Source organism: Lepus europaeus, chromosome 2, assembly GCF_033115175.1.
Source record: "Lepus europaeus isolate LE1 chromosome 2, mLepTim1.pri, whole genome shotgun sequence".
NCBI classification, from domain to species: Eukaryota; Metazoa; Chordata; class Mammalia; order Lagomorpha; family Leporidae; genus Lepus; species Lepus europaeus.
The window spans coordinates 58,062,701-58,072,305 of record NC_084828.1 but is presented as its reverse complement, the minus strand read 5'-3'; the positions used below and the strand labels follow the sequence as shown (position 1 = coordinate 58,072,305).

General features: G+C 36.9%; 1 pseudogene; it reads right to left on the bottom strand.

Moving 5' to 3' along the window:
* Positions 1-7,184: 7,184 nt before the first annotated feature.
* LOC133750924 (SANT and BTB domain regulator of class switch recombination-like) lies at positions 7,185-9,269 on the bottom strand (annotated as a pseudogene).
* Between the last annotated feature and the right edge of the window lie 336 nt (positions 9,270-9,605).

Genomic DNA, 9,605 nt, shown 5'->3' with positions numbered 1-9,605 from the left:
CACCAGTTGCAGGCATTTGTGGAATGAAGTGAACCAACAGATAGGAGATTATCTCCCTCTCTCTCACTCTCCTTCCCTTTCTCTCTCTCTCTCTCTCTCTCTCTCTCTCTCTCTCTCTCCATCTCCATCTCCATTTATCTCTCCTACCCACCAACTTCAAGTTAAATAAGTATATAAATAAATAAAGTAACCTAATCACATTTGTATACAACATTTTTTTTCAATATGTACAAACCCAAATCATGTTCCATTATAACCAGAGTGAGGTGAAACCTCATTGTGGTTTTGATTTGCATTTCCCTGATGGCAAGTGATCCTGAACATTTTTTCATGTGTCTGTTGGCCATTTGGATTTCCTCTTTTGAAAAATATCTATTGAGGTCCTTGGCCCATCTCTTAAGTGGTTTGTTTGTTTTGTTGTTGTGGAGTTTCTTGATCCCTTTTAAATTCTGGTTATTAAACTTTATCTGTTGCATAGCTTGCAAATAATTTTTCCCATTCTGTTGGTTGCCTCTTCACTTTCCTGACTGTTTCTTTTGCAGTATAGAAACTTCTCAATTTGATTCAATCCCAAATGTTAATTTTGTCTTTGACTGCCTGTGTCTCCGGGGTCTCTTCCAAGACATCTTTGCCAGTGCCTATATCATGCAGGGATTATCTGATGTTCTCTAATAAATTGATGATGTCGTGTCATAGATTAAGGTCTGCAATCCATGTTGAGTGGATTTTTGTGTAAGTTGAAAGGTAGGGGTCTTGCTTCATGCTTCTGCATGTGGAAATCCAGTTTTCTCAGAACCATTTGTTGAAGGGTGTCCTTGCTCCAGGAATTGGTTTTAGAACCTTGATCAAATATAAGTTGGCTGTAGATGTTTGGATTGATTTCTGGTGTTTCTATTCTGTTCCATTGGTCTATCCATCTGTTTCTGTACCAGTACCATGCTGCTTTGATTATAACTGCCTTGTAGTATGTCCTGAAATCTGGTATAGGTGATGCATCTGGCTTTGTTTTTGTAGTACAAGATTGCTTTAGCTATTCGAGGTCTCCTGTGCCTTAATATGAATTTCAGCATCATTTTTTTTTCCCGAACTGAAAAGAATGTCTTTGGTATTTTGATTGGTATTGCATTGAACTTAAAATTGCTTTTGGGAGAATGGACATTGTGATGATATTGATTCTTCCAATCCATGAGCATTGAAGAATTTTCCATTTTTTGGAATCCCCTTCTATTTCTTCCTTTAAGATTTTGTAATTCTCATTGTAGAGATCTTGGTTAAGTTTATTCCAAGATATTTGATTGTTTTTGTGGCTATTGTGAATGGGATTGATCTTGGAAGTTCTTTCTCAGCCATGACATTTCCTGTGTATACAAAGGCTGTTGATTTTTGTGCATTGATTTTATATCCTGCTACTTTGACAAAGTCTTCTATGAGTTCCAATAGTCTCTTAGTAGAGTTCTTTGGATCCTCTAAATAACAAATCATATCATCTGCAAAAAGAGATAGTTTGACTTCTTACTTCCCAATTTGTATCCCTTTAATTTATTTTTCTTACCTAATAGCTCTGGCTAAAACTTCCAGAACTATATTGAATAGCAGTGGTGAGAGTGGGCATCCCTGTCTGGTACCAGATCTCAGTGGAAATGCTTCCAACTTTTCCCCACTCAATAGGATGCTGGCCATGGGTTTTTCATACATTGCATTGATTGTATTGAGGGATGTTCCTTTTATACCTAGTTTGCTTATAGTTTTCATCATGAAAGGGTATTGTATTTTATTGAATGCTTTCTCTGCATTTATTGAGGTAATCATATGGTTTTTCTTGTACAGGTTGTTAATGAGGTGTATCATAATGATTGATTTGTGAACATTAAACATGCCTGCATACCAGGGATAAATCCCACGTGGTCTGGGTGGATGATCTTTCTGATGTGTTGTTGCATTCTATTGGCCAGAATTTTATTGAGTATTTTTGCATCTATGTTCATCAGGGATATTGGTCTGTAATTCTCTTTCAATGCTGCATCTTTTTCTGGCTTAGGGATTCAGGAGATTCTGGCTTCATAGAAAGAATTTGGGAGGGTTCCCTCTTTTTTGATTGTTCTGAATAGTTTGAGAAGAATTGGAGTTAGTTCTTCTCTAAATGCCTGGTAGAACTCAGCAGTGAATCCATCTGGTCCTGGGCTTTTATTGTTGGGAGGGCCTTTATTACTGATTCAATTTCTGTCTCAGTTATAGGTCTGTTTAAGTTTTCTATGTCTTCCTGGTTCAATTTAGGTATGTTGCATGTGTCCAGGAATCTGTCCATTTCTGATAGACTTCCCTGTTTGCTGGCATACACGTCCTTGTAGTAATTTCTGATGATTCTTTTTATTTCTGTGGTGTCTGTTGTTTCATTCCCTTTTTCATCTCTGATTTTATTGATTTGAGTCTTTTCTTTTTTAGTTAGTTGGGCCAATGTGGTGCCAATTTTGTTTATTTTTTCAAAAAACCTGCTCTAAGTTTGGTTGATTTTTTGTAATGTTTTTTTTTTGGATTCAATCCTGTTGATTTCTTCTCTGATTTTAATTATTTTTCTTCTCCTACTAGATTTGGGTCTGGTTTGCTGCAGTTTTTCTAGATCCTTGAGGTGCATTGAAAGCTCATTTATTTGCTGCCTTTCCAGTTTCTTGATGTAGGCAACTATTGCTATAAACATTCCTCTTAACACTGCTTTTGCTGTATCCCATAAGTTTTGATATGTTGTGTTGTTAATTTATTTTCAAGTATTAAACAATAGGGCAAATGTATACTGGAACAAAATTTCCAAACATAAGTTCAAAAACCTTGGCAAATATATATATATATATATTTATATATATATATATATAAATATATATATATTATATATAATAACATCTAGCTAAAACCTCCTCCCTGGATGTTTAAACTGAGTGTATCTTCTCAATATTTCAACAGAAATCATCACACATTAGTAAAGATTTTTCCAGCAAGATGGCGTAATAGGAAGGGAGCCCACTGATAGTTGGGAAAGAGATAGTTTAATAAAAGTGGAGATACTGCAGGTTCAAGGAAGAGTTCTGGGAGAAACAGCAGAGGAAACTCTTCCTGAACTAGTGATTCACGGTGGACCTGCATGGAGGGCACGGGAGCCCATGGCTCGGGACACCAGCCATGGAATCTACGCACCACCACTGGAATGCGAGTGAGCCGAAACCCCAGTAGCCTGAAACACAGGCCGGAAAGGACAAGGAAGAGCCTAGAGGGAACAAGGCTTGAAGCCCCATGGGGGAAAGTTCACCAGGCTAACTAGAGGAGAGTGGAAAAAAAAAAGTGACTGGTATGGATTCGAATCTCTCTATTTCTACTCACCTCTCAAAGGCGAACAAGACAAAGAGCAGGTGCCATTTTGGACATTTGTAAAAGCTGCACCACTTCAGAGCTGCACATTCCCTCAGCCAAGCAGAAAAACTTGACTTTGGGGGGTGGGGTGAAATAACAGGAGGTTAGGACCTAGTGAATGTGTGGAGCTAATGAATTGATACTGTGAAAAAAGAGACGGTGGGTGAGAGAACTCACGGAGTTCACTTGAGTACTCTCCAGAGACACTGCAATTCAGTAACCTTGGCAATCCCATGGGAGACTGCAGGGGAATTTGAGCCCACACTGAGTGGGGCACAGATTCCCTGTGTGGTCCTTGGAAAAGAGCAGGTGAATGTTATACCCACAGGAGCCAGAGACTGGAAGCTGATTGCCTTCAATTCCATTCAGCTGTGTAATTACTTCCCTTCTGAATCAAAAAAAAAAAAAATAGGGAGAGAGAGAGAAATTTACCACACCTAACCCAGGAGTGTCAACTTTGGCACACCCTTAACCCTGAGGAACCAAACAGAGCTCTCTCTGTCCCCACCCATCTCAAGCCTCTAAGGGTCCTCCAAATGCAGACAGTCCATTAATACAGTCATAGTATAACAAGAAAAAAAAACACCACAGTGAGGGAAGAAGAATCCAAAGAATATCTCCACAATGCCAAGCAACAAAAACAGAAACCGAGGAAACAAGAACAAGGAAGATACTATGACGCCCCAAATTGAACAACACACCCCAAACCAAGATTATGAAGATGATGAGATGGAAGAAATGCAAGATACAGATTTCAAAAAATTTATGATAAGAACATTTAGAAGTTTTCAAAACAAATTCTTGAACTACAGAAATCCTTAATGGACAAGATAGAAAATCTCTCTCGTGAAAATGAAATATTAAGGAGGAATCAAAATGAAACACAGAAACTAATAGAACAAGAAAGTGTGACAGTGAAGAGAAATCAAAATGAAATGAAGAACCCAATAGATCAAATGACAAACACATTAGAGCACCTTAAAAACAGAGTCAGTGAAGCAGAAGAGAGAATATTGGACTTAGAAGACAGAGAACAGGAAAGTATACAGTCAAGCCAAAGAAAAGAAGAGGAAATTAGAAATCTAAAAAATGTTGTTGGGAATCTACAGGATACTATTAAAAAACCCAACATTCGGGTTCTAGGAGTTCCTGAAGACATGGAGAAAGAGAAAGGATTAGAAGGCCTTTTTAGTGAGATACTAGCAGAGAACTTCCCTGGTTGGGAGAAGGACAGATACATCCTAGTACAGGAAGCTCATAGTACCGCTTGTAAACATGACCAAAAGAGATCCTCACCATGACACGTTCTAATTTAACTCACCACAGTGAAAAATAAGAAAATATTCTAAAATGTGCAAGAGAGAAATGTCAGATTACTCTCAGAGGATCTCCAATTAGACTCACAGCAGACTTCTCATCACAAACCATATAGGCTAGGAGGGAATGGCAAGACATAGCCCAGGTACTAAGAGAGAAAAACTGCTAGCCCAAAATATTATATCCTGCAAAGCTCTCATTTGTGAATGAAGGTGAAATGAAGACTTTTCATAGCAAACCGAAATTGAAAGAATTTGTCGCCACTCGTCCTGCCCTGCAAAAGATGCTTAAAGATGTGTTACACACAGAAACACAAAAACACGGTCACCAATATGAAAGAAGGTAAAGGAAGGAAACCTCACAGCAAAAGATCACAGGAGGTTCAAAGCATATATTAGAAAATATCTGTGGGAAAGTGGCAGGGCAAACTTATGACTTATCAATAGTCACATTGAACGTTAATGGCCTCTACTCTCCAGTTAAAAGGCACAGATTGGCTGAATGGGTTAAGGAACAAAACCTAACTATTTGCTGCTTACAAGAAACACATCTTTTCAACAATGATGTATGCACATTGAAAGTGAAAGGAAGGAATTAGATATACCATGCCAACAGAAATGAAAAAAGAGCAGGTGTAGCCATCTTAATATTAGACAAAATAAATTTTAACACAAAAACTGTTAGGAGAGACAAGGAGGGGCACTATATAATGATTAAGCGATCAATTCAACAGGAAGATATAATGATTATCAATGTATATGCATCTAATTATAGGGCACCGATTTATTTAAAAGATTTGTTAAGGGATTTAAAGGGAGATTTAGACTCCAATACAATAGTGCTGGGGGACTTCAATACTCCACTCAGAAATAGACAGATCAACCAGACAGAAGATCAACAAGGATACAGTAGATTTAAATGACACTCACTGCGAGTGAGATCCCAGCAGGAAAGAACCGGCCATCAAAGAAGGAGGTACCTTTCTCTGAAGGGAGGGTAGAACTTCCACTTTGACTATGACCTTGTCGGAATAAGATCTAAGTCAGCGAACTCAAGAGGCTTCCATAGCCTTGGCAACTCATGACTAGAGCCTAGGGAGATTACTGACGCCATAAACAAGAGTGTCAATTGTTAAGTCAACAACAGGAGTCACTGTGCACTTACTCCTCATGTAGGCTCTCTGTCCTTAATTTGTTGTCCAATGTGAATTAATGCTATCACTAGTACTTAAACAGTATTTTACACTTTATGTTCTGTGTGGGTGCAAACTGATGAAATCTTTACTTAATATATACCAAATTGATCTTCTGTATATCAAGATATTGAAAATGAATCGTGATGTGAATGGAATGGGAGATGGAGCGGGAGATGGGAGGGTTGTGGGTGGAAGGGAAGTTATGGGGGGGAGCCATTGTCATCCATAAACTGTACTTTGGAAATTTATATTTACTAAATAAAAATTTAAAAAAAAGAAGACAAGTAAAATCTAAAATAGAGACACAATGTGTCTTAAAGTTTATGAGACCACACAAGAAATTTCCCAACACATAATTTATTATATGCTTATGATTTTTAAAATATTTTACTCTGAGCACTGTTTCTGCCTGTGTAGAAAAATTAAACTATGATCTATCATATATATATATATATATATATGATATGTCTAAAGAAAATATAAATCATAACTGCTTTAATGGGCTACTTGAATTGCTATAGAAATATGGTTAGGTCTTAAGAACACTAAGAAATGCATGGTGAATGTCTCATACAACAGAAATGATTTACCTAAGGCTATTAAAAGTTATTTTAACCAATTCAGAATGGCACTAGCTTCACAGAAGAGATAATAATTAAGCTCAGATGTCAATATAGATAAGAATTAAAAATTTCAAGGAAGTTGTATTAACATTGTAAAATAACCACTCTGCTCAATACAGGACTGGAATACCTAACTCTTGAAACTTTATTGTAATTTTAAGATATCTCACTTCTTCATATTAATGCAAACTTAAAATTAGCATCATTTAATGTTGTGTCCTACAAAATACAGTTCTCAAAACTATCCCAAGTTTTATAGACCCAAAAACACTGCTATCAGTGCACACACACTGACACTACCAGCTGTGTCCCCTAAATTTTAATGATATTACAAACACTTAATTTAGGCCTCTTCTCATTGAAATAAGTAAAGGATAAAATATATTAGGGATCTTAACTATGTAAATTTATAAAAGCTATTTCCTATGTTGTTTAGCAGCATACTGAAAGAAAAGCAAATTTTAAAAGTATCATATTTAAAAATGGATTTTCATAAAAAAACTGTTTCTCTGCATTATTATTTGTGTGACTTGTAAAAATAACTGATAATAAAAAACCTTAAAAGCCATTTAAAAGTCATAGTTCTGAAGACACTCAAGAAGAGAGGACTTTAGATGCCAAAGAGCATGCCTTCGGCCGTCTGAGGTGCTTTATGCAGGATGTCCTTGACTAAAATGACTTTGGACCTTCTGTTTTTATCTGAACTGCTTTCCTGTGGTACTGAGGCCATACTTTGTGCTTCAAACCTAGAACCACCTTCTGCAACTTCTTTTGTTTCCTTTGACTGACTCAGTCCAGATTAGCCAACCTCATTTTTATTAAATGAGCTGTACTCTCAAAGACATGTTGCTGATCTTTATTTTGTGTATCCTGGTTGAATCTCAAGGATGTCGAGGCATCCTACTTATTCTGCATGCTCACAACAGAAGGAGACATATCTCCAGGAGATGGCGTCTCCAATGCGTTTTTCCATATGGGTTGGTGATGTTTGGCTTTTTTGTTTAGTTTTGTTTTGTTATTGTTGTCGCTGTTCTTGTTTAGTGAGCTTCTTTGGCTCCTCCTTTTTTCCTTATTTCTTATTTACTTCTTCATTACCAACTTCATCTTCAGTGACCTTAGATCTGAAGAAGGTTCTTCTTCTGACATAAGGACTGTTGTTTCAGTTGCAGAGTCTAATTTTTCATTGAAAAGAGAGCACTGGATGCCTGATTTTGAGGTTCCATGATGTGATTACTCCAGGAGGACATCATATTCAAGAACCATTTCATCACAGGGTCCAACCACAGGATCAGTCACTGTATCCTTAGAAAAAGCTAAGCAATGGCATCTTTGAGCTTGTGCAAACCATCCAATATTCTAGCAGTCAGGTAGCTCAGCAAATTTTCTCACCTTGATCACAAAGGGCAACTATATCACTCCTCACTTTACAGCCTTTTGTAAGGTAAGATAGGTCAAACCGAAAAACTTTTTGGTTACAAGAGGGATAAATTCTGGTGCCCACGGTCTTCAGGTGCTCAATGAACTTGCATTCATAGAGTAAGCCATTGTTTCTGAGTGGTACTGACAATGTGAAATATCAACACAGAGAAAAGTCTGACAACATCTTGAACAAGTAAGCCAGTTGATTGTTACTCATAAGCACCAATATACATCTCTTCAAAAAGGACTATTCAAATACTCCTGACCATTTGAAATCTTATCTCTTACATAAACACAGATGAGAATGTCATGTCACTGATTTTTCCATGAATGGAAGACCTTCTTCTTCCTGTTTCTTTTGTTAAAGGTTTCTTACACAAACAGCATCTGTTTAATGTTGCTGCATTGCACTGAGAGTCTGGATTCAGTTACTTAGAATCAAACAGTCTTTCAATTTTGTTAGAAAAAGTTTACTCCTGGGGCGCTATGGTACAGCAGGTTAAAGTGAAGTGCCAGCATCCCATATGGGCACTGGTTCTAGCCCCAGATGCTCCTCTTTCGATCCAGCTCTCTGCTATAGCCTGGGAAAGCAGTGGAGGATGGACCAAGTCCTTGGGCCCTGCACTCATGTGGACACCCAAAAGAAGCTCCTGGCTCCTGGCTTCAGATGTGCACAGCTCTGGCCATTGAGGCCATCTGGGGAGTGAACGAGTGGATGGAAGACCTCTCTCTGTGTCTCTACCTCTCTCTGTAACTCTTTCAAATAAATAAAATAAATCTTTAAAAAAAACATAAAGTTTATTCCTAAACTTATATTTTTGACATTTAAATCATCAACTATATTGTATGTGAACAGATTTGCTATATGTGTAAGAAGACTTGAATTGATACAGTTCAGGTTGTATAGATTAGCTACAATCATATTCACATTTTTTGACATTGTTCAATCAGTGACTCCATTTTTAAAAACTCTGAAGACATAAGAATTGAACTGACATTTCCTGGCTTCAAAGTGAGCATCTCACTATCTTATTCTCCTTAGTGTTCCTTTTAACATACTCTATTACCCAGTTGAGAATGTGAATGTCACAATGAACAGAAATGTCCACCTTTTTCCAGTGTTTGGCATCTATAGATAAATATTCAGCAAAGTGCTTCATTTCACATGCATCAAAAGATATCATGGGAAATACAATCTTCTTTCAATTTTTTGCTTTATCACATACATGGTTCACCATGTTTGACCCTTCAGATTCTTCAGTATTTTCTCCACCTTTATGAGTAGTACAATTTTCACTTTCTAATGAACAATTCATTATGTATACAACATTTTATCTAAAAAAGAAATTACAAAATCTTATTAACAAATAGAAATACCTATGACACAAAAATCTTTCTTCTGGGTGTATGTCAAAGAAAATTAAATTATTACCATTTAAAGGAAACTTCCTTCCTGTTTTCATTCTTTTATTCACAAAGGTAAGGTATAGAAATAACCTTTGTCCGAAAATTGATGAATAGATAAAGAAACATGATGCATATATACAATAGAATATTATTCAAGCTAAAATACGATAAGCTCTTGTCATTTACCATAGCATGGAAAAGTCTGACAGACTTATCCCGGGTGAAATAAGCCAGATATGGAAAGA